Source organism: Haemaphysalis longicornis, unplaced genomic scaffold, assembly GCF_048455015.1.
Source record: "Haemaphysalis longicornis isolate Haplotype H1 unplaced genomic scaffold, Haemaphysalis longicornis Haplotype H1 scaffold_1, whole genome shotgun sequence".
Classification (NCBI taxonomy): domain Eukaryota; kingdom Metazoa; phylum Arthropoda; class Arachnida; order Ixodida; family Ixodidae; genus Haemaphysalis; species Haemaphysalis longicornis.
Window position 1 is genome coordinate 482245317 of NW_027526203.1, and position 26525 is coordinate 482271841.

Sequence of the window (26525 nt, forward strand, 5' to 3'; positions counted from 1 at the left end):
CGCACAACTTGAACAAGCTTCCCATCCCCGCCGGGACGCACGACTGTTGTTCACTGTTGTGTGGGCGCATCGACGAGCAGCTGTTGCATGTCTGGAACACGACGGCGTTGTGTTTTGGGCGGTTCCGACGCCACTCGCTCGGGGAGAACGCAACAGCGCTACACAACGGCGGAGTGTATTCTCGTGATGTAATGGAAAAGAAAATCGACACAGTAAGGCTCTCTCCTTTCCACCGGGAACGCCTCGCATAAACTCTTAGCCGCACCCCCTACCCCCCCCCCCCCTTTACCCAAGCACAAAAATTGCACCTGATTTTTTATTCGCCTGCTATCAGCTACTGCTTTGGCTTTTCGTTACCATGTAATGGGCGGCATTGTCTGCTGTTTCTTTTTAAAAGCATAGTTTTATTTCGGCAGCTTCTTGTAAATGCCTCACCACTGTTGCAACTACGCTTGAAGTGTGCAGGCGTCAGGAGTATGGAGTTTAGAAGAGGTGTGAACAGCTACACCTCAATATTGCTGTCCTTGAGTTCATTCTTTAGCCCGCCGCGGTGGCTCAGTGGCTAAGGCGTTGCGCTGCTGAGCTCGAGGTCGCGGGCTCGATTCCCGGCCGCGGCGACCGCTTTTCTGATGGAGACGAAAAGTAAAAAAGCCCGTGTGTACGAGATTTCGGCGCACGTTAAAGATCCCCAGGTGGTCGAAATTAATCCGGAGCCCTCCACTACGGCGCGCCTCATCGCCTGCGTTGCGTCGGCGCGTTAAACCCTACAATCAATCAATCAAGTTCATTCTTTATTCGATCTGCATTACTTCGCTGACAAAAGGTAAAGTGCTGAAAATTCCTAGAAGTAGTGGCTTGGCGCATGCGCAGTACTCGAAAGCCTGTCACATCGTAGCTTGGTAACAGGGACGGGGGTTTCGCCTACACCTACCAAATGGCGTGTAAAGCTTTCTCTGCACACTTGGCCAGTCAAACTTAGAGGGGGCCAGCAACACTTTCGATAAGCGCTTTCACTATTTCCTTCGCATCTGCAACCACTGCTAAAGCTATAGTCATCACCAGCACGGAGCAGCACTGCGTGATTTGCTCGTCGCACCAGATGCGTCTTCCATTTCTGCTCTTTTTTGCGGCTTCATTTTTAAGTTGCTATCGAAAAGCATCATTTTTGCAACTGAAGGAAAACCGGCCAACGGCCGCTACATGGCCTTAATGACGTAATTCGAGCGGTCGAAGAACGTCCACACCGGGAGAAAGTGAAAAAACTTTTGGGCGAGTTTCCAAGCTATCTGATGGGCATGGAGCAGTAATTTTCGGCTGAGCTACTTTGCGACCCCCTAATCTAAGGACCGGGTGTGTTGGGTGACTACTTTTTGCAAGCACGCATGATCTAAAAATAATTTGGAGAAAGCGTTTCAGGGTCCCATTAAAGCGCGTGAGCGTGGCTCATACGTGTATATGCATGTGGTTATGGACCCGGAACACATGGCCCCCTAGATATAGCCGGTATTCAATAGCGTGGAATGCATGCAGCAGGCAACCGTGCGAGTGCACCGCCATATCTGTGGCGAAGCGTCTGTTGCCAAGGCGACGTTGTGCGCACGGACCCCAGATCAGGCACCCCTCTTCACCTCCATGCTTCATGGCGGCCAGGCAGGCCTCTGGCCGCGAGTGACCTTGGGTTCCCGTGCAAGGCGTGTGCGAGCGATTCGATAGCCGGTTGTGCCGCGATAGCGTTTGTTACGCGAAAAGTCATGCTTCCGCTAATGAGTGTGACAACCTTATCTGCAATTCAACCCCAGCCTCCGCGCACACCTACGAGCGAGTGCGAATCGGTCGTGGCACAAAGATTGCAACGTGAGCGCAGTGGTCCGTTTGACAGCAGGAACTCAATCATTACCAAACTGTTGCCCTCTGAACGCAAAGTAATACCTCGACGCCAAGTACTATTGAGTGCAGCACAGTACGATCTACCTATCGCCGGACGCGTATGAAGTAGCCGCCGCAGATCGGCTGATTGCCATATCAAACTCTATATAATGAACGAGATATGCTCCATGCAGTATGATCTTTTTGAGGTCATTGCATTGTTAAGCCTGCGGAAGGTCCGAATGGTTGAACACAATGCGAAGGAAGCTCCGACCACTAAGCAAAATATCCCCTAACGGTGCGCGGTTGTGCATAGTGTCTACGAGGCTCAGTCGCAGCCGTCGGACTGGTGGCATCTTCTTGAATGTGTGTCGGTCAACGTACATTTATTGTACATGAGATGCTACTGGAAACCTTTTGAGGCTAGTCTTCTATACACTAAAGAAAAAAAGCTCGTGGCTAAGTGGTTCTGGTTCCAGCTTTGGTTGCTGATTCCTGGGCGCGATCCTAAGAACTCCAAAGCTGTCAAAAGAATTTTTTTAGATATGAGTTGTGGAACACATTCGCAGTGTTGCTGATACGAACACCAACGCACGCCAAGCTACTGATGATCGACACACGGTGGTGACAACACACTAAGCTACAGACAATGAACACGCGGAAACAGATTCAAGTTCACCCCGCCGAGCCCCCAAAACGCATCCCTCATGGATAGCTGGAAAATCTCTCCTGGCGCCAACATTTGCAGTTTGAGGTTAAGGTCTTTTCGAGGGGCTCGTATTGAAGCCATGGTTTATATCTACGGGGGGTACTTACCCGTAATGCATTTACACAGTCCGTGCGCTGTTAAGGCACCCTCATCAGCAAGCCACCGCTTTATAGAGGATGAGCGGAACAACCGACCGAATTATGATGGTAAACAGTCATACTTGGCGTCGCAAGCACTCAGAATTTTCGTCGAAGGGGTAGGTGGAGGAGGAGGAGGAGTAGACATTTATTTGAGTGAGAGGGTACGGGGACGGGGATGTGGACAGCCTCCTATGTCTAGGAGGCCGCGAGCCTGCGCCGTATCCAGGGCTTCTTGAACTCCCGGCGCCGAGCTGGTTAGCACAGACTCCCACTGCTCAAGAAATGGGTTGTTGATGGGGTTGAGGTTATGTGGCAAGGAGAATGCGGGAATATACGTCGTAAGGGGTGAGTTTCAGTGCGGGCAGTCCGGTGAGAAGATGGGTGGGATATCTCCGAGAGGATTATGTGATTGTAAAAGGTTTCTGTTTCGAGTGTTCGGTGGGGTATATATGCTTGGTGGTTTGATAAAGAGGGGTGTGGAGGAGGACATGTTCTTATGTGTGTGTAGTGTGAGAGCATTGAGTTGCGCACGGTGAAGATTTGGGATTGCTCGAAGCTTTTCGGGCAAAGGGAAGAGGGCGATATTGAAAATGAAGGAGATATTACGCATCCTTTGGGTGTACCTCTGGGTGGTGGGGGATTTAGGCTGTCGAAGTCTGATCTTTGCTGTCCGGATACTAAGGAAGGATTTGACATAGTTGTAGGTATTGGTTCTGCAGTTGATTGTACATAGGTTTTCCAATATGGCCTGATGGGTGACGTAATCGAATGCCCCTTTTACGTCGAGTGCAAGATGACTTTGGGGTTTGGTCGACTGAGATAGTTGATGACGGGCTCTTTGATTTGAAGGAGTACATCTTGGGTGGAAAGTTTTTTGCGACCGCCAAACATTGTTAGGGGGTAGAGGTGTTGTTATTCCAGGTAGTTTGTGAGTTTTTGATGCAGTAGACGTTCAGTTTCCCAACACACAATGTCAAGGAAATGGCATGAAGTGATGTGGGTGAGATTGGCTTGTTTAGTTTGGGTATTAGCGTGATATCTGAGTGTCTCCGTTGGGATGGTAGTGCGCCCTCCTTCCAATGGTGGTTGAATCGCCGGAGTATGGATTCTTGTGTCCCATGATCGAGGTTGCGCTGGACGCGATTAGTGATGCGGTCTCTTCCCGGTGTTGTATTGCGGGTAAGGTTTGCGAGAATTTCCGGGAGTTCTTTCATTGTAAATTGAGCATCGACCTCTCGGTTGGGTCCTCCTTTGTATTCTTCGTTTGGATGGTCTGCGTAGGTTGCTGGGAGCCTGAATAAATGTTGCGAATTCATTGGATTAGTTCTCTTGGAGATAGATCGCTGTTCCTAAAGAGTTGTTGTATCTTATTATTTGTAGCCGTCTTAGTTTGAGAGCAGTCGATCAAGAGGTGCCTTAGAAGTCGCCATGTATTTTAGGATTAAGGGTTTCTTTGAATTGATCGCGAAATGAGTAAAAATTTTCTTTTGTAATTAATTCGCGTACTGCTGGGGTTGTTGAGTAAGTACACCTATGCGTTTCTTGTGGGTCCTGTTGAACGTTTTCCGTTTCCAGCGCTTAACCAACCTTTTTCGCGCTTCCCAAATAGGAAGGTGACGGTCAGTGGCTGACGTGTCTTCAGAAAGGATGATCTCCTGCGTGTGTTACGGTACACGTTTTTCCGGGGCTTCTTCCTATTCAATGCGGTCTTGTATGGGTGGGAGGGGTGTGGTTTCTTCCCTGAATGCTGTCCAGTTTGTCACTCTTGCCGTTCCCTTCTTCGTTGCTTTTTTAGTCGAGTTGAGCTGCAATGAAATAATGGGGTGGTCACTGACCGTGGTTTCTGGTAAGCAGGACCACTGTACATTGTTGCAGGACAATATGAAGGTTAGTTCTGGCATGGTGTCCTTACTCACACTGTTGCCAATTCTTCTCGGAGTGGTTAGGTTATTCTGAAGTACAAAATTATGGTTTTCCGTGGCGTGAAGTAAGGCCCCGCCTTTCTTCAATGCTTGAACATAGCCCCAGGCCGGATGTGGTGCATTGAAATCGCCGACAAATATTAGTGGGTTCTTTTTTGCTACTTTCTTGCTTCGTTAAGTAGTGCTTCTATATCTTTCAGATTTCCGCTGGGAGGATTATAAATGTCCAGCCCGTAGTGCTGGGGTGTGATGGTTGATTCGAGATGATTTTCACAAATGTGTTCCCTATCCATTGCGGAAGTTGATGCGACTGGGCGGTGTTACGACTGAGCCCATCGCTGGGCTTCGTCTCATCACTCCTCGGCTGTGCGGCGAAGCCACTACGTGCGCCTTTCGAGCAAGCCCCATCGTGTCAGTGACTCATGTTTTCACGTCTCGACAAAGCCCGGGTCAGACGCTTCGCTTTCGGCGCGTTTCAAACTTCGACGGTTGCCGGCCCGGCGAGGCATGTCTCAGCGCGCTTCAGGGACACAGAGGCCCCGCGATCGCACCAGAGTCCTCCTCCCTCCCTTCTCTCGGACTCAACGTGCGCCGATGCTACCGACTGCTCACGAACTCTGGAAATAGCGTTGTGTGTGTGTGTTTGTGACGTTCGTAGCGTGTGCACAAATCTAGAGGGAACGCTGTTTTGACCGTTGCGCTTTTGCGTATAAATACGAGCCGCCCAAACGCTCTAGACCATTCCTGTTTGAGCAGTGAATCATTGCCGTCACTCTGCTCGAGTCCTGTAGTGTTACCTCGTCCGTCGGGGCATTGTTCCTTGGCTTCGGCTCACCTCTCGCTATGAAGTAAACAGTTAGGTTAGCCTACGGCTTCTGGACTTCTTCACGGCTGCAACAGCGGCTGGCCGCTCTTCACACCACGCTACCACACGTATGTCGGAGGCGACGGAGCTCGGCTCGGGTCGGCCCACCCGGTCGCAACAACCCAGGCGGCACAGAAAAAGTGTGCCCCAAGACCGGCCCGTCTATGGCCGCTTTCTGGCATGTCCGGCCAGCATCCAGGTTCTGGCAGCCACTGATCATGCGTTGAACGGCCAACATTCGGCAACCAGCGCTTCGGTATTTTTCCGTCCGCCCGTGTACGGACGCACAACGGCAGCTAACCGGCTGCCAGATATTGAATTCTCTTACGGCTGCCGATGTTGAGAAAGAGAACGGCCGAAGTACGGCCTTAGGGCATCCGTTTTTTCTTCGGGAAGCGGTAATCGGCCGAAGCACGGCAAACGACCGGCCACAGAATATGCGTATTCTTGCGGCAGTTGGTGTTCGAAAGGAGTCCGGCCGGAGCGCGGCTGCCGTGCATTCGTTGTTTCAACCGTGAACCGCTCGTCCGGCGCTAGAATATTCGTTTTCTTCGGGCAACCAGTGTTATGAAGGATACCGGTCGACGTACGGCCCCAGAATATACGTTTTTCATTCGGTTAGCTATCCTCGGCCGAATTACGGCAAGCCAATGGCCACAGAATATTTGGCAACCGGTGTTCAAGAGGAGACCGGCCTACGTAAGGTATCTGGTTGTACGTCATTTTTTCGGCAAACGGCATACAGCCGAACAACGGCACGCGCCTGGGCGCCGAGAATTCATGCACAGACGTGTTTGGAAGGAGACCGACCGGTTTTTTCCTGGGGGGAGAAAAAGCCGTTAAGGAGCCGAACGACGGGGACGCGTTTTTCATCCTCTCCGTGTTTCTACGTTTTAAATGAACGAACTTCGTTTGTCAAACAGTAATGAGTGTTCTCGGTGAACGGGCAAGGTGCAAGGACTCACTGGACATTAGCAGGGAACCTTTTCCATCGAAATGCCATTTATTGCCACAAGAAGACTGCCACACCGACGGGTGAGCTAAGCCTCGCCAGTCATCGCCGCTACCACGCCTCTGCCGCCGGCTTCGTCGACGCATCAGCTCGAGGCTATTCGCCCCCTCAAGAAATGGAGAGCATTGCAGACATCGACCCGGCAGAGATGTCCGATCCGAGATGGAGATGGTTCACCAGAATAACTGACCTTCAAGGGCGTCGAGCAAGCGGCCACCACGCAGGAGCTAAACCGCCACCATGTCAAAGACTCCCCACCAAAAAAAGGCAAGTGCGAGCAAAAGCGCAACTTATTCTGCTTATAATTAAACTGCTACCAGCAATGTTGCACTATGTTGTTGGTGATAAACGTAGAAGAGACTCGCTCGTGCATTGGTAGGATCAACTTCATGCCCTGCTCTATGTTACTTCATGGGATTTTACGACTGCCTATTTAGAAAAAAAAATTATTTTAAATTTGCGATAACAACAGAGACTTGTCACTGACGAAGCCTACCTGTTAATTTAGTTCCGATGTTTGAAGGTGAGCTTAGCTACTCTTGGGATATGACTCATTTGGTTAAACATAATGGGCAGCATCTTAGCAAACACGGATTTTGTCAGGATGTTCTTGTTCAACGCAGACTGTTGAGTTCACGCACGATTTGGCTCTTGCAATAGATAAGCTTAAAGTGGTTGACTGTATATTCTTCGACTGCAAAAAAGCAAATGATGGTGTTCCATATCACCTTCTGCGTAGTACATTTCATCCTATGAACTGACTGCATCGGTTTTTGCATTGTTATTACTATTGGCCCTATATCTTTGTTCAAAAGTACTGTGCAGTTTACCGCACTATAGCGAATGAACGTTATTCCGAATACCTGCAGCTTTATTCGAATTTATTAACATCCTGATGTGCTGATTCAGAAAAGTCGCTGAATGTTAAAAAGCGTGTTAACGGCACCTTTACAAGAAAACCTTCATTCCAATTGAATACGTATACCGTAAATTACGCTGCTGTGACAACGGCCGAGGAATATAAATACCTAGGAGTTTATTTAGGGAGTGGTTAGAAGTTAAATAGGCAGGTTCACACCATAAAAGTTACGGCTGCATATGTTTTTGGCTTTCTGAGAAGAAATTTCAGTGAACCTCCATCTAACTGAAAAGAACAACCGTATTTCACTCATGTGCGCTCAATGTTGGAGTACGCATGTGTTTTCGTGGATCCCTACAGCAAAGAGCTGGTTGATACGCTCGAAAACATACAGAATATGTCAGTGCGATTCGTATTAGGTAATTGGCAGGCTCAACTTAGCATGAGAGAAAGTAAAAGTAAACTGAAATGGCAGGACGTGAAAGATCACAGACGAAACCACAGGTTGAACTTTTTTCGTAATATCTATCATTTCAAAACTGGAGTAGAAGGGGAGAAGTATGTCCAAGCGCCATTCTACATATCGCAAAGTGGGACCGCCAGCTTAAAGCAAATTATTAACTTTCCTTTAAAGGTGACGCCTTGCGCGATTCATTTTATTTTACATCAATACTGCAGTGTAATTATCTTCGACGTATGATTGCATTAACTGTTTATATTGACTATTTTCAGCACGCTTTGTAGAATTATTTTGTTATTTTGTCTCATATTTAATGCTTAGTGTTATGTATCTCCCTTCTGTAATGCATGCAAAGGCAAGCAGGCATCAAATAAATAAATAAATAAATAAATACAACAATGAATAAATAAATGAATAAAAATAAATAAATAAATAAATAAATAAATAAATAAATAAATAATAAATAAATAAACAAATAAACTTCCAGAGGCGCAAGTTTGCCTCCTACGGGTTGAGAACCCTACGCATTCAAGCTTGACCAATAAAATATTTATTCCCTATTCGTTGTAGTATGCAAGGTTTCCTGTATGCATGCTACCATTGCTATGTTATTGGTGTGAAACAAATTATGTAACTCTAATTTTACGCCTTTCCTTGCGTGAACACAAAGGGATACAACTGCAGCCACCTGAAGCAGGCCGTCATTCGCAACGCGTCTAGAATTTTTTGAACGTAGTATGACATTAGAAGAAAATAAGTCCTTTTGGACTATTAAGTGGTGTGGACGTATACTCATGAAAACAACATTAAAATAGATTGAAAATGAAAGTACCTGTTCGCTCCTTCTTAGGATCAGCCCTGCGCAAGATCATCAGAAAAGTTGATCGAGTAGAAAATGTCTTTACAAGAAAAATGGGCAAAAACTGGACATACTTTTTATGAAGGAGTTATATTAAATGCTCCTGAGTGTTTTGTTGAGAACCAAAACGCTTCGTAAAGGCATTCACGCCGGTTTTATATACAGCAAAATTGGTCAAGCAACTGTTATAAAAATAGTTTATGTAGTCATAGCATGAAAGTGTTCCCGAATATTGCCCTAAAAGAAATTGGCTAAAAGCGGCGCAATTTATCTCTCTGAAATTCAACCCACTAAAGTATACGCCCTCCGCCACCCCCCCCCCCCCTCTTTCCCCGTTTATTACAGGTAAGCCGCCCCACAGAGGATGTCAGGACCTGGACAATACATGTATTCAAGCTCTACAAAGAACTGTATATTTTCTGTGTTCGGCAGTAAAAGAGGCACAGCAATTAAAGGAACGACAATTTGTGAGCACTGTTTAATAAATGAATTTTGCTGTCAACTGAGGCTGGTAATTAAGCAAGGCTGCGCTGAAAGCTTGACGGCTGGTGGTTGCGCGCGAGCTCACTTTGATGTGGCTGCATTGGACCCAAAATGCTGGGTTTGTGCTGCTTCTGCACTGCGCGGATCTGCATCTGCTTCCGCGACATGCAGTGACCGGCCTCAGTGCAGTTAACGTACTGTGGCTGAACTCCAATGCCCGTGCGATTTAAACAGGGGAAAGCTCAGGGCAATCATGAGTGCTCAAATCGCAGTTCTAAGCGCGAGAAGTGGCCTGTAGACGCCTGACTCTCAATTTCATTGTTTTTCGTGAAGCAGGTTTCGCCCTTTACGATTACATTTATTTTTGTGTGGGACATTTCCAATCACGCGAAATGTCACCTTTCCAGTTTGTGCACGTGTCTAAAGTACTGCCGGGCTAAAATATAACTAGTGTAGTGAGTTATTAGCGTATTTTATCGCAAAAGCCTGGTAGAGCTTCAGTGTGCATTTGTCTTCGCACTTTCCAGCGATGCGGTTGTGTCTTCCTGTGTTGTTTTGTTGCTAGCCTGACCAAGCCAGAGACGTTCTTGGGGAGCCACTACTCGTCCACTGACCGGCCCGGTGAAGCTCCACCACGGTGTCATACAGCCCAGGCCTGGAGTCGATCATCTGGCGAGCACTTCTCTCCGAAAGCATCCCTCCGGACAACGGTTGAAGACCCTTATCCATCGGGATCTCGGACCCCCGGCGGAGCTGTTACGACTCAGCCCGTCGCTGGGCTTCGTCTCATCACTCCTCGGCTGTGCGGCGAAGCCGCTACGTGCGCCTTTCGAGCAAGCCCCGTCATGTCGGTGACTCATGTTTTCACGTCTCGACAAAGCCCGGGTCAGACGCTTCGCTTTCGGCGCGTTTCAAACTTCGACGGTTGCCGGCCCGGCGAGGCATGTCTTAGCGCGCTTCAAGGACACAGAGGCCCCGCGATCGCAGCGGAGTCCTCCTCTCACCCCTCTCTCGGTCTCAACGTGCGCTGATGCTACCGACTGCTCACGAACTCTGGAAAGAGCGTTGTGTGTGTCTGTGACGTTCGTAGCGTGTGCACAAATCTAGAGGGAACGCTGTTTTGACCGTTGCGCTTCTGGGTATAAATACGAGCCGCCCAAGCGCTGTAGACCATTCCTGTTTGAGCAGTGAATCATTGCTGTCACTCTGTTCGAGTCCTGTACTGTTACCTCGTCCGTCGGTGCATTGTTTCTTGGCTTCGGCTCACCTCTCGCTATGTAGTAAACAGTTACGTTAGCCTACGGCTTCTGGACTTCTTCACGGCTACAACAGCGGCTGGCCGCTCTTCACACCATGCTACCACACGTATGTCGGAGGCGACGGAGCTCGGCTCGGGTCGGGCCACCTAGCGTCACTAAATAAGCTACGCTTAAGAGTACGGCCACTTCGTGCACCCGGACGCGTCTGGGGGCCATTTTGTTTCTGGCTTGCAGTGTTGCCATCTCTGCCAACGAAACTGCCGCCGGTTGCGACGGGCGGAGTGCGACCGGCCGCTCTAGCGTCCGCGCAGCCGACAGAGAGAGAGAGAGAGAGGAGAGGCGCCCAAAAACAAAATGGCTGCGACCATATGAAAACAATTATCACGTGGTGCCGACCGACCAATGAAAATCCTAGCGGCACATAACAATGAGAGAAAAGAGTGCCGATACTCTAAAAGCCCTTATTTAGTGACGCTAGGGCCATCCGGTCGCAACAGCGGGGTGGTCGTTGTTGATAAATATTGCTTTGCGGTTTTACGGGGCATGTGTGAAGGCCTGGTAGTGGCTGAGTCTTGGAGTTGCGGCATTTGTTTTTTTGTAATGCGATTATATCAGGGGGTTTAGATGAGATGAATATTGTTAGTTGACTCCTTTTGCTGTTTTGCAATTGCATCGGTAGACAGTAAAGGGCTCTGATTTAGGGTTCCTCAGTTTGACCTCATTACAATTCATCACCAGTTAGCAGTGTGCTGGGCGGGATGCTAGGGGGTCGGGGCTTTTGTTTCCTGCGAGTTTTCCTTTTCACACTTTCACTGGCTTCCCAGCGTTTCTCAAGGGCCGCCATGGGCTTTCGAATATTTTTTGTGCAACATAGCTGTCATGGCTATGAGCAAAAAAAGTGGCAAGAAGGGCTCTTGAAAAAAGGACATCGTTAGAGCCGGTGCTGGGATCTTCTTTAGATGGCTCCACGCAACTCTCAACCAAAAAATGTTTCGCTATAAAACGAAAGTGCTAGCTGTTGCGGCATAAAAAGACACGACTTACACGTTGGTCGACCTTTTAAAGTGCTAAGAAACACGTGAAGTAATCTTCCACGCGAAGCATAGCTATTTATTGAAGCAGAGAGGTTGGCCGGCGCTTACAGTCGCCTAAATACTTCTCTTCTGAGGACTGGGGCGAAGCATAGAAAAATAAGATGCTCCCGCATAGCTGCCACACTTTCATTCCCACTGGAGAGCCGCGTAGACGGGTGCTCCCACCCACCGTAGTTTCTCTCACCCTACCGAAGGGGTACCCAAGTCGCTGCTGCTTACTATGACAGGGAGCTGTGCAATGGGCTGGGGACTGCACAACACTGACTCGCTTGAAGCGCCAAGCCTAGCGTACGCTGTAGATCCTACTCAGTGCACGACTCGCCGCCAGCTGCAAGAAAGCACATTCGTTGGCGGTTGGAATCTGCAGCGACATGTATACAGAAAGCTTCACGCAGCCACATCGATGCTCTTCCATGATCACTCAACTGATGCGATTTTTTATCGATTTCTCGAAATTTATAATCAGGTATCTTCTGGGTAGGCTAAATGTCGAGAAGAAAAATGGAATTCATTTTGAAATCATAAAATTGCTTTAAAAGGAAAACCCTAATAATCTGTTTCAAGCACGCACATTCTGAGGTTCAGAAAATAGGTGGCCCGAGAAAAGTTGAAGTTGCGGGAGCTAGGTAGCGTGAGCTGGGAACACGTACCAGGAAAGAGGAACAGCTGGGCTGGAGGAGAGTCGGGGAGGGCTCTGAGAGAGGGTGATGCAACGCGTGCCGGGAAATGACGATGACTAGCGAGCGAAGCAAGCTTCAGGGAGTGCTGTCGAGGGGGCTGGTCAAGTTGTGACGGGTGCGGCCGCAAAGCTCAACAGAGTGTTGAACAGCACATCAACAGAAGGTCTAACTAGGCTTTCACCTTCACATTCTTAGAAAGTTCTAATCATGACCAAATTTTTTTATATGATGACGGAAACCGTATATGTCTCATTAAAGGGACACTGAAGTGAATTTGTCAAGCTCCCGTTTTTGCTTGCACTGCGTAGGCTGGCTCAAATTAGCACACTATTCATCGTTTATCCGGTTGACAAATCGGTAATTATTTTACAAAGCGCGAAAGAAGAAAAACTACCATGCGCGGTTTGCGGCGGCCGCACCAACTAAGGCTGTGACGTTGGGAGGAGGGGCGCCGTGATTGGACGATGCCCAAGGTTAGCAATCAAACAAGTTTCGGTTTCGGTTTCGGTTCTGTAAAACATAACCAATGGCGTTGTTGGATGGGCATTCTCAATATCTCAGTAATCATCGTACCGCGCTTCTGCCATGTTGTCGGCTGTAAAATGCACAAGATAGCCTCCCAGGACGGCTTGTAGTCGTAGCATTCACTAGCCGAGACCTACGCAGTGCATGAACGCACCCCGCGTACCCGCAGACGCCCAAATGTCATGCGCTTTTCCCCCATATTTGGAGCTTGCCTCCCTCATGCCTGTATCGTAAAAAGCGTGTGCGCACCAGGCCAAGGGTCTGTTCATTCTGGCCTGTGCCCACTGCCTGCAAGCCGTCGGTGCTTATGGCAACAGCACGCCAACGAGAACTCGCTAGCGCGCCAGTGCCAGCCTGCGCGCGTTTTGTAAACTAGTTCGTGTAGCCATGAACGTTGCGGCCCAAAAAAAGGTGAACTCAATATAGAAAACATCGGCGGAAAACAAAAAAGTTAACTCACAAAAAAAAAATGCACGTACCCGCGGGGATTCGAACTCGTGACTTGCAAAACACTTGCGGTGACATACCCAGCGCCCCAGACCACTGAGCCACGGAACGGGATGCGAAAGCCCGGCTAATATAGGGTATATATTGTACAACCGGTTTACACTTTTATTTAGTTTTGGCATTTCAAGCAGCTTAGGTGACTATTTGTTGTACTACGCTCGTGCAGTAAGCGTCGCCCGAGTTTCCACAGTAGCTCACGTCTAGCAATTGCATTTCGTAGACGGAAAAGCGTTCGCAGATGCGTAGTCGTGCTGCTGACCGCTGTGCTTGTTCGCCCAGCGCAAAAAAGTGCTTCCCGCGCCCTAGTTTTACGCGGTACGGTAAAAATATCATTTGATTTTATTTCCTTAGTACCTATATTGACTTCGCTGCTTCGCTGACTCTTCTCCCGCCTTCAAGAGGCCTTATATTTTCCTACTGGCGTACCAGTCAGCGAAGCGTCGCATGTGCGCTTGTGTGGAGCGACCTTGACTTGGAGCTAGATACAGTGTACAAACAAACCAAGTAAAGAAAGGCACATTCTTCCATTCACAAACGTGTCCTGGCTTCATTTCAACTAAGCGAACGAATTGCGACCAAGCTATTTTTTTTAACCTCCTTGATTGCGACGACCCGCCGGCGGCCGGCGGACGAAACGCTGGGCCGACTGACTCTGTCTGAAGGCCGGGGAGCCGTGCGATAGCGCAGCCAATTGCCAGCTCATCCCCTCCTGACGTCACACGAAAACGCCACAGAAAATGGGCGAGCGTAAAGAGAGGAGGACAGCATTTTCGAATTAGTTTTTCTACTAAATAAAATCGCGTAAACGCGCCTAGAGTGGTCGAAACATGGCCTGGGGACTCCGGACTACAATTTGCGCTAGTAATCCCGCAATGTTTACACATCACTTCAGTGTCCCTTTAAATGCGAAAAGTGACCGTCGTTGTGATCGGCGTCAACTCGACTGGTACCAAAGGTCACGTGACCTCATCGGCGAGAACTGTGCAGTGGAGGATCGCAGTGGTGAGGCTCTGAAGGCGCCGGTGCCGGGCTGTCGCATTAGCAGACATAAGCGGCCTAGTGTCTCTGCCAAGTTTTCATGTTCGAATGGTGTTGCTCGAAATATTGGTACGCCGATACAGGCATGCCTCGAGTATTAATATTATGCCCCGTTCAGTACAACATTTATCTCGCTGATGCTGTTCAACCTAATGAATCTGTCCAATTATATGTCGATAATTGTGTTACTTTTAGTGCAGCAGCTGAATCTCCGAAAGGTTTGGGATGAGCGGGAAAACGGGCATGCGCACGAAGGCCCTGCGCTCTAAAACGTGGAGACTCGGCTGTCTGCCTAAGCACACCTCTGGTTCTTATCAGCTCCAAGTGGCACTTCCTAACCTTTTACTTGTCTTAAAGGTCACGCAAGAGTTGTGTGATGGGACGCCTGCCCCATTCGGCTTGGCTGCCATGTGCCCACTGCGATCTCCGTTATGTGTTCAGCTGACCAGACCTGATCGCCCAAAAGAGTCATCCGTTCCCGTACACATCCCTCCCTCGTTCCCCTGACTGCCTATAGGTCTTTCGTCTACCTGTAAAGGCTGGTCATCGTCCCCATCTTTCTTCAGAAAATCGTTGGTTCTCTTAGGCCCTTTTTATGTTCGGACACGCCGCTTCTTCTCGCTACAAAGTTGCCCCTGATGCCTATTTTGTTGGGAGCCAGCTTTCATGAACATCATTCTATCACCGAATATGGTCTATATCAGGTTCCAGCAAAAAACCTGCCCGTGAAGTCGCGCGCACGTCGCGAAGCCTCTCCATCGCAGATTCATCTCCCTCGTTTTCCCCTCCGCATGACGTCGCGCGTGCGCGTGAGCCATGCCGATGCGCGGAAGGAATGAGCCTGAACGGGCGCACACATGTTCCGGGGACAAGGTCATCGTAGCCAGACCCGCAGCTTCATTCGCCCGCTAATGCCTTATTAATTGCCCCGCGTCGCGAGAAGCACTTTTCACGATAAACGCCAACTTGCGCCCTCAAAGTGGGGATACCTGTAATAAAAAAACTGCTGATCTCGAAATTAGCTGAAAGCGTCTAGACTTAGAGAAAGAAGTGAAAGAAGCATTTTTCTTCTTCGCGTGCTGAGGTCTCGAAGAATGAAGCCATTATTTTCTACTAATTAGAGCAGAGTGTTCAAGATTTATGACGTCCAAAACAGCAAACACTTAAATACAAAGCAGCAGTGAAAGAACTGAAGACTAACTGCATTCCACGTGATATATAAGGGGCGCTTTGCAACCTCTTATGCATAAAGAATGACGCCAAAATAACCTGCCTCCTTAGGACACGATATCGACAACATAGAAAAAGAAGATGAAGCAGCTGTCGCCATGAAAAGAATAGCAATGATATTTTTTTTCTGTGGAAATTCTTACCAGTTTCTGGAACGCAAGAAGAGTAGTGGTAAGCTCCGTCACCAGCCAACTATTCTCAGTGTTCTGATTCTGCAACATAATTGCTTTGAAAATAATAATAATAATAATATAATAACAATAAAGACCTCCTAAAACCGCAATGTTTTTCAACCACGTAGTACAAAAAGTATATTATAAAAACAGAGGAGGTGCGAGAAAACCCCCAGAAAAGTCATGTGTACCGCTGTTTCTTTGAAAGCAAATAATTTGAATTGCGGCTAAGAAAAAATGCGACAGAAAATTGGATCGGATGGTTAGGAAATGAAGTAAGGCATGTGTTGCACCCACACTAAAACGGCTTTTCGGCCCTCCATGGGCCACAGGAGAGATCACCTCCCTTCTTTCCGGTTTTAGAAGCTCGCGGGGAAGAATCAGCAGAGCTTTCATTTTTCATTTTTTCCCTTTACAGAGGTGAGGCCGCAATTCAAGTACGTTCGTTCGCTTGAGTAATGTCCATCTGACGTTCGCTAACCAAGGAACATTCACATGCGGACATTGCTACTGTAGCATGGCCTAACAGTTCTCCCTGGGGCCATCGTTTTTTCAGTGTAGCGATAGAGGTCAATTTTTTGTATCGTTCGGAGGGAAAAAAGGCAGAGCTGTGTTCATCCTGGCCCTTCCGACAGCTTTTCGGACTCGGGCGTTGCCAGAGCTTTCGATGTGCCACTGCGCCCCCCAATCACTGCAGTGGCAAATGCCGATGTCATTGCAGGCTCCAACGCTGCACTGGCAGCACGCTATGGCCACTTTCGTGTGGGTTTCCGAAGAGAAAATTGCAACAGCTGATCAGGGGATATGAAGCATATAATTGATAATTAGCCGAAAGACACTATGCCTCCGAGACCTTTAGTGCCGTGACGATGTTTACCTACCCACTAAAAAACCACATCGGCACTTGGGAAATATCGTGTGCCAGCGCGGTTTATTTTCTCTTTTTTTTTTTCCCCACCAGAACGCATGTTTTTTTTGTGTGTGTGTGTGTGGGAAATCAGGAATGTTCGTAGTTGAGCAGTTTATGACCTCAGTCAGTTTTCGGACTTTTTTTTTTTATTAAGCTTTCTCTTTCCTGTCGTTTTCTCCATTTCGGATTCAACTATTTTCTCTTTCATACTTGGGTTCTCCGTCCCGCTTCGTGCCTGCTTACGGGCTACATCAAGGGATTTTACTTCGACTGTGGTAGTCGGCGCTTGTTGATAGCCGGCTGAAAATAGTGAAAATAGCTTATATAAGCCGTAAAACTTCTCAGCTTCAAGGAAGAGGCGCGCGTCGTTTCCGAAACTCAGTCACTATTTTTTTCGCGTCACGTCGCGCGAATGCAAGGCGTTGGCTTGTATTGCGCTGATTTGCGAAAACATGTTCTGCATATAAGATGCATACATCGAACATGCATACGAGTATAACGGGCGGCGTCTGCTCGCGGCTTCACTTTCCCACCAAAGCTCTTTTGCGATTAGTTTAGTCGATTATCAGTTACCAGAAACCAAACGGCTTCCTGGGATGTTCACTTCCCTCCATTTCATCCATCAATGTAGCCCATCTAGGAATAAAAAAACGCCAAATATTTGTAGGAAAAACGTCATGCAGGAATTTCGGTGATTTTGCGACAGCATAAGAGAAGCCGCATGCTGCTGCATGATTCTCTAGATGTGCGCGCCGGCGGGCTAAATTAAGAAGAGACGACGAGCTCGGCGATTCAGCAAAGCTCGTTCAGCTGTTTCAACTTTAGCAGCTAGCACTATTATTTTTAAAGGGACCCTGCAACCCTTTCGATAAACGCTTTCACTCTTTTCTTCGCGTCTGGAAGCACTGCGAAAGCCACAGTTATCGCCAGCACGGAGCGGCACTGCGTGATTTGCTCGGCGCACCTGATATGCCTTCCCTTTCTGGTTTGTTTTTGTGGCTTTATCTTTAAAGTTCCTATCGAAAAGCTTCATTGCAGCAACTGAAGGGAAACCGGCCAACAGCCGCTACATAGCCTTAGTGACGTAATTCAGGCCGTCGAATAACGTCAAGACCAGGAAAGAGAGAAAAATCTTTCGAGCGTGTTTCGAAGTTATCTGATAAGCATAGAACAGCAATTTTTGTCTGAGGTACTTTGCGAACCCCTAATCCAAGTACTCGGTGTGTTGGGTGTCTACGGTCTGCAAGCATTGAAGCTTTCAAGGAAAGTTGGAAAAAGTGTTGCAGGGTGCCTTTAAAAAGGATGTTTTTTTCTTGGGCTACCTAAGCGGGAAAATTGTGGTCTGTCTGTCTGTCTGTCTGTCTGTCTGTCTGTCTGTCTGTCTGTCTGTCTGTCTGTCTGTCTGTCTGTCTGTCTGTCTGTCTGTCTGTCTGTCTCACCGCCCGGCAAAGAAAGATGAGAGAATCCTTGAACGCGAAGTATACCTATATGGGCAAGACCTACAAAAACTACAAAAAATTCTTCCGGCACTTAACTCTGCTTACGTGGTTTGAAGGCGAAATCCAACGACTGTCAAACACTTCTCCACTGGTACATCGTGTTTTCGCCTTCGCCTTCGCACCTTCGTCTTTTAACGCCAATTACCCGACAGGCAGCCAGACCGCAATTCACGCGTCCGCTTGCGCGCACTGGGAGAGCTCCTCTCCGCGTGACCTGTTCAGCACACGTGCCGTCGCGATCGCCTGTCGCGGTGCACGCTTCAGGGTACTTGTTCTATTCGTGCATGAGTCCCGGTTAGCGCTGTGGTTAGAGCCCTTGACTGCTCCTCTGTCGACTCGGATTCAAATCTCACACGCTCCCAAATGTGTTTTTATTTATATTTTCTCTCTTTACTGCGGTGCTCACTTTCGCCCCATTCGTGTTGTCGCCGACGACGACTATGGTGCTTTTTGGAGTTGATGAGACATCTAGGTCTTTCGCCATAATAACTTCTTACCCGATGGTACCACATTTCTGTTATGTAAGTATGCACGTTGACGTAGTTTTTACACTGGCAAATAAAAAAAAAAAGGAAAGCGCGTTGAAAGCGATGTTGAAAAGATGCGAAATAACAACACACACTAAAACACTAGATGTCGCCTAGAGCTGTTTCAAGCCCCCCCCCCCCCCCCCTCCCGACAAAAGGTCCCGACAAATGGCGCGTGACCCATGCTAACGCGGGACAAGAGAATGGAATAGAGCAAACCTTGATCGGCCCAAAAAGCCACTACAGAATAGCCATACCTATAAAATGCCGCCAAAGATATGACGCGCAAAAACTCACAAAAAATATCCATGACAAAAACACCTGCATAGGCTCACTGAAGTAAGACAAGTTGGATATGTTTGGAACTTGTTTGAAATGTGCACGCGGAAAAAACGATGTCAGATTTCATGAAAGCGCAGCCAAGGAAACCAGATACGCGGATTTTTTGCGCCACTGGCACTACGCAAATGCGAGTTAGTCGTAAAGGAAATATATTTATGCTAAGCGCGCACAAGACAGACATTTTTCCCAAGGAGATTGTTGCTGGTAAGGCACATTAACCGCACATGTACGGAGACAAATTCCGAAGATATAGTAATTTCACGTTCCCAGCAGCACTTTGACCGAGCCTGTTCTATTCGCTTTAAAAATGCATCAGCTGTTGCTGAAACCATGGGTACAGAAGGGTGTGTTCCTCTATCTTCGATTTCCGTTCGCCGCAACGTTTCTCCACGCCACTCCAGTCGATCGTATTCCACCAGCAGCGATGCAGCAGGCGAAACGCGACAAGAACAAATCTACTTTTGGCCTTTCCCTCTTTTAGTGAGGTCAGATCGGGTCGAAGAGCCGTCACGCTATGGAAATTATGTGATCGGCTGCTTGTAGGATACGCCTTGCGACCTTTTTGTTCAGCCTACTTATAAATACATGTTATTAAAGAGACGTTACGGTGATAGTAACTGTGTTTATTTCACGTTAACCGTGTCTATTTTAAAGCTCTCTTAGCTGACAGCCCGAATATGATAGGTAATAGAGATTTTTTCACTGTATACGATCGCAGACTTTGTGACATTGCAGTCGACGGCGATCGATCAGCAAGTTAGGCTTCCTAAACTGGTACAGTCAGGAAAGATTTTTGTTGGGTATTGCAGTTTTCCCCTACTGTCGAATTATTTTTTAGAAGTTGGCAGAAGGTTCATTCAATTTTTTCTAGCTGATTTGTTCCTGCATATTTTTCAGTACGACAGCAGAATACCCAAACGGCAATAAATATTAAGAAATACATTAAAAGGAAAGTTGAACATCTGGAGAGTACTGAAAGTTTACGTTTCTAAAAGTCACCGGATGCATCAAGCATAAATTTTGAAAGCCTGGCGCTTCCTAAATGGTTGGCAGCGGAGTGTCGGCTTTGTATTCAAACAATTTTGGCGGTCTTTCTGGGGACCAGTGCAAGTGTTTCGGTTGTGCCCAGCTTCTTGAAGGCACTAAGATTTTAGCGCTTCTGGGTGATGAAAAATAACTTAGCATTATATAAGCTATGGAATTCTTTAATACAAGAGAGATCAGGTGCAGTATCACTTCTGGTATAATCGTTACAGCCGCAGTTACGTTTTAGCTTTAATCTAGACTGCGTTTTTTTCTTCCCGGTGTAGAAAATATTTCTTAACATCTGTTCTAGCGTCCTTGTTTTTTTTTTTTTTCTTGTTGAGGAGTGTGAGATTTTGTGGACTTCAGTTTGACTCTCTCTCTCTGTACCCGCAGCTACATATAACACAGCCGTATCTGATAAAAAAAGTGCTGTGGCGACTTTCCCCAATAACAGGTTGAGGGTTCTAGCCCGCCGCACGTTCTCACACTTGTTCCCAGAGCTGGTAAAATGAACTCACTAGCTTTTCTTCCCTTAATACCAGGGGGTCGAACCTAAACCTGACCCAAACTGAGAATCAGAACTGGGACGCTATTTCAGAAGGCCCGAATTTCGCCTACTCCGGAGTTCCCAGCTGCTTCGGTGAAGAAAGTAGCGATTGCGGAGCATCCCGTACACCTCAAGCGAAACCGGCGCCATCGCGCGAAGCACGCTAGCGATATTCAGCGTACCCTATTGGGGCCGCTGACGTTGAGAAAGTATAGCTTGTGATAACATCCACATGTAGCGCTATCTGAAATCAGGGTGCACTATTCCCCCCTAGCATAAAGTAGATAATCGCACTACTTTCAAAACAGCAGCCTGGCTGTAGGCCACGCCAGGTGCGGGGCGATACGTTTTCCTCGGTTTTCTGTTCTTCCACTGATTTATGTTTGCTACGTGGCATGAGGGTCTCAGTGAAGCTCTGGTCAAGCACACACGAAGTTAGAAAACGAGTTCACTGTAGCGAAGGGAAGGCGCCCGGTTCCCGACTGTCAAACATGGCTTTGCTTACACTTTGCGTGTGAGCACGGCCGGCGTTTATCAGCAATCGTCCCAATTCAACGAGTCAGGAGCGTGTTTTAGCATTGACGAGTGCGTTTTAGAAGTTGAAATCGTGTCATCTATTATCAACTGTAATTGCACGGTGTACGCAGAGGGCTGCCGTAGAGAATCTAGAGTGCACTCTAAAGTGCACTCCATTTCGGACCGGATAGCCCCGCGACTTTGTCAGCATTGGCTCACAATGGCCTGGGAAATTCGTTTTTGTTTGGTCATAAGTCCTTGCTACTGCAAACGTGCATCGAATGGAAGCGACTTCGTGGCCACGATGATAACCCTTCGACAAAGTCGACGCCATGGTTCGGCGCCCACGACGGCGCTCACAAAGTCGGCGTCCACAAATGGGCTGAGTGTGTTTTATTGACAATACAAATCGGAACAAACTGGTGAATGGTTTTTCACGACCGTGTTGAACTCGTGACTCTCGTGGTGGCGGCTACTGCGCCGTGGTTTATTTATGGTTCATGATCCCCGTAGTAGGCATATTTCTGGCCAGAGAGATATTTTTCTTTACTGTGTGCAGTGTAAAGTACTGTCCAGTGGCTGTGCAGTCATCTGGAGACAGACCCCGGTTTGCGGTAACTTCCAGGCGCCTTTCACTCCATACCGTCGAGAAGCGAGTGCTGTGTGCGCTGCGGTTTTACGCGACGGGCAGCATCCAATGAAGCGTTGGTAGCGACCGCACCATCGACAGCCACCAGTCAATAGAGAGTTTTAGAATAGGGGAAGCCGGCGTTGGGGGCCCCCAAGAAGTTAGGGGAACCCAAATGCAAGGCGCTCGCGCTCGAAGAGTTTTAGAAGAGGGGTGCCCCCCGCAGCCCGCAACCGGCTTGCGTTGCTCGGGTCGGCTCGGGTGATGGGAACTTTAGGCTTAGCATCGTGGCGGATATTTGATCGCCGCTATCTGTGCAACTGCGAATGACAATCCGTAATATAACTCTTCACCACACTATCATCCCCTTTCCCGCATGTGGAACTTTCTTTCAGCTATAACTGCCGTTCGAGCGATCGGTGACCACGACATCTGCGTAGCCTGTTTCGATGCTTCCGCGCAGGTAGCGCCATCTCTCGGTCGCTCGGCGCACCGCGCGCCGCGGCGATCGGTCAGCATAGTCTTATAATTTTAGCATCACGGCCGGTCAGCATAGACCGGCCGGTCAGCCGGTCAGCATAGTCTTAGCATCGCGGCAGATATCTGATCGCCGCTTTTAAAATAAGCCCTGACAACAAGCCCTAGCACAATTTTTCATAACACTAACACCTACTTTCTCGCATGTGGAGCTTCTTTTTAGCGATCAGATTGATTCGGATCAGATTGATTCGGAGCAGCGACAAGCGGTTGCTACCGTGGTCTGCGCCGGTTCGAGCCGCTGAGCATGCCGAGCTGGCAGGCGCGGCCGGCGTGTGCGCGGACTGTTTCTGAAGGCAGAAAACACTTCACGATTACCTGCTTTATCCATTTCTATCGAACGACGCGCGGAATCAACAAATTCAGCTCAGCGATCGTCGTAGTTGATCGGGTGAGTCGAGGAACGAGCCGCAGGTTTCGCTTCAGCCACGGTCACGCGCAGTCTTGCTGGCTGCGAGAGCGACGCAAGAACGCAAACTCCACCTTTGGGGCGCCCGCTATTTCAGCGAAATAGCGTGCGCCCTAAACGCAAACCCAAAACCCCAAGGACGGCTTGGGTTCTGCGCATGCGCAGTACGATGCCCCAAATTAAAAAAATTAAATTAAAAATAAAAAAAATAAAAAAATATGCAAATTAAAAAAAATATATGCATCTTATATATCTCCCCCGTAAGCCGAAGAATAAAAAATTCCGCAAAAAAAACGTTCAAAATATGCATGAAAAAAAAAGCGTAAATTGCGAACCATGTAATGTCCTGCATTTCAACAATGCAGAATTAGTGGAAGTAACACGTTTAATCGTTATAATAGCGTTAATGGGGATAATTGGTCCGAGATAATTATGAATCCCAAAGAATAAGAAAAATAGAAAAAAATATAATTTTCACCAAAGTGACATGACAAAATTTAAAAAAAAGCATCTACACATCTCCGCCAAAACCAAAGAATACAGAAAAAAAGTCCGCAAAACAACGTTCGAAATACGAATAAAAAACAGCGAGAATGGCGAACCGTGTAACGCCCTGCATTTCCACAGAAATGCAGATTTGGCGTAGCTAGATATAATTGGTCGGACAGAATTTTCAAAACCCCCCAAAATAAGAAAAAAGAAAAAAGAAAATTTTCCCGAAAATGGCCTGACAAAATACAAAATATGCATCTTATACATGTCCCATCAAAACCGAGGACTAAACAAAAAAGTTACAGGTGACATGGCGTTACTTCGACTCCCAGGAAGTCCTTTCGAAAGCAGTTGCGGTATTTACGAGCTATGCTTCACGAGCAGGAAAAATAAGCGAAGAGAGAAAGACTACAGGCGGGGGTTTTTAATCGCTCTGGCCTAGAAGACAGGAAGGCCCTCTGCGCTTCTGTGGCTTTAAATGTGAGCGTAAAAGGTTGCGGCTGAAGGCTGTTATTCAGTTGAGGGAGAAGGTGTCAGTGCTAGTGCTTCAAAGGGTTCTCTACAATGTCTTAGTCGGAATGAGCATTTTTGTTTTTTCCAAAGAGAGAGAGAGAGAGAAAGGGGGAGAGAGTGCAGGTCCTTGTTACGGAAGAAATAGTCGGAGTTTAGGGAAAGGGGTTTAAGAGATGGTAGGGAGCTCAAGGGTGGAACGTCTAGCGTGCCGGATGCAGCAGCTCCATCTCACGCCCTCTCGTCAGCTCACGCTGTCCTTGAGTTAACAAGCTGGTCAAATCTGTCTCCCATGGCTCGATAGAAATGGAATATGTAATGTATCAATTGTTCTCCCTTGAGCTGCTGTAGAAGCGGAGCTATCACAGGCATCTTCAGTGAGCCTTTTTCTTATCAAATATTTTTTTGTGTCTGCTATCAGCCCCATCGCTGAGATAAGTATGGTGCGATTAATGCTCAATGCCAGGTTAAAAGAAGTTGGTTGAGAGGTATAGATGAGTTATTACCATCGGCAGGGGTGCACGCGCGTTCAGCTTCTTTTGTTTACCGACGATGCAGCTACACGGCGCTCCTATGCGGTTCGGCCACAGCTCCCGTGTTCAGATTACTTCAGACGGCACCTGTACGTGCTAAAGAGGCAGACGAAGTGCTTCGTATGCGAGGAGGCAATAATTGAGGCAGAAGAGAAAAATTTGTCAGAGGTACTTAGAGAAGTGCTTACGTTTGGGGATATAAAAAGACTACAGCGGCGTGGGGTGAATGTTCTCGAATAATGTTTCCACAAATATTAAAAGCTATTTCTGCAGGTATTACTAGTAAAGTCACCCTCTCAGTCAGCACCAAGCGAGGAGAAGCGGCCACAGCAGCAGGACGTATGATGCTGCACGCGCAAAGCGGCCTGGATCGCTGGTAACTGCTGCGCCGCTGGGGGAGGCAGCGGTTAATATTAAAAGCCGTCCGGACGAATCAGACTCCCAGCGCTCCCCAACTGCACAGCTGGCGAAGAAAATTGCGCGTCCTCTTTCTCCTCCGCTCTATTGTTTTCCCCGTTATGTGCGTGCGCCGCGCTTTTCTGCGGTATTTTTGTGAGCATCTTTTGGTTACGCCTTTGCTGGGAACGGCACATGTAAGGCGCGAGCCTTACAAAACGCTGCTGTAGGCCTCTTGCCCTTCGAAGTAAGCAAACCACTTCTATTAAGCATGCGGCTTCCCAACGGGAATAAGAGTAAGCTACTCCGGGCAGCACGTTTCTGTGTGCAGGAAATTCAGCCGTGCTGCGCTACCCTTTGCGTTCGACGAGCTGAATGCCTCATATGGGCGAGACGTGCACACGGAAGCATAAACGAATCCGCTGAGACATCTCGGCAAACCTCTGTCGGTACTCCATGTAATAGAGCTTAAACACCAATACAAAAAACCGCAAGCCCCTGTTCGCGGTTTCAAGTGCATACCCAGAGACCAAAGTTCGAATACTACTTCCGCCGAGATATGCGGGCGCACGGCGCACAGCGGCCGTGAAACTAATGATGGTAGCTTGCTCTGTTGCTTCTGAAATCTTGTAATGGACTCCCTGACTACATTTGCTTGAATGCGTTTAATTGCTGCCTTGATGTTCTTTGGCGGAGATCTTGCGATGGAAACACTGCACAGAACTGGAATAGACGGAAAATATACATGTATAACCAATAATAAATTCCAGACCTTTTTGGAAAGTGCATATATTCGTATTTCGCTTGGTTTATACGCCGACGCTACTCCTCGTCTTTGCATGCAACACCAGATGCACACAATACCAGAGTGTTGAAGTATAGCGTGGAACGAAGGCATCACCAATAACTTTTATAAGATTGCATAACCTTGGTGTGCCGGGCAAAGCTCCTCTTTACCGATTAGAAGACCTGGTACGTAAAGACTCCTTTCCACCGAGACACTGCTGCGTTGGCGGTATCAGTGGATGGGCACGTGCACAAGCGCATAGAGCGCGTACGGCAAATATATCACGCCCTTCACGCTGAGCAGCGTGCGGCTACTCTCACGTTTCCGCCCGCTTTGACTAACTGCACCTAAACGCCAACTAGTAACTCCAGTTTTCGAAGAGCGTACATTGTTTGCAGCGATAAAAATTGTGGCAAACGTTTGGTAACCTCGAGTGAACGCCACTTAAGTGGAGTCACACCGCGTGCACGATACGGCGGAGGTAGCGGGGCCACTTATGCATGTAATATTTCACCGACATTGTTGGCGCCCGTGAAAGCCAGAGCGCGCGCGTACCCTTAACAGCCTAAGCAGACGGCGAAACGTACCTGAATCGTGATACGCATGTTTGGCCGAGAAACGAAATGGCATCTTAATCGCTTCTTATGCGCTGTTATTCAAAACGTTCCTAACCAGCCTAATTTTCTTGCTCGAACATACGCATGGAAAACAGCGTTTAAAGTAAATGTAAATACGATTCGCCACGTATACTTAACAAATCTCTCACCTTTAGTTTAAGACGGTAAAAGGTGCCCAGAAGAAATGAGCAGTGTTTTCCTATTGTCTAAGAGAGTTTCGACTTCTCACTATAGCTGCACACTGCTGGCTACAAGTACATGAATTTATGTTAATGTGAAAACATTAAGAGCCCTACTGTACAAAACACTGGCGTTATCGCTGTCCTGTAGACAAAATCGCCGCAACTGTAAGTAGTGAAAAAGGCATACCAAAATGTCGGCATGTGCGCCTAAGTACAAATGTGTATTAATTGCGATAAAATAAATTATGTAGTTTCAAGAGAAAACGCAGTACGCCTGTGTTCGGATCGGAATCAAGCCGTTAGCCGTAAGCAGACTTAAGTACGCCGGCAATTTGTTCTTGCCTTGAATGCACCAAAGGTTTGGTTCGCGTTATATAATCTTGACA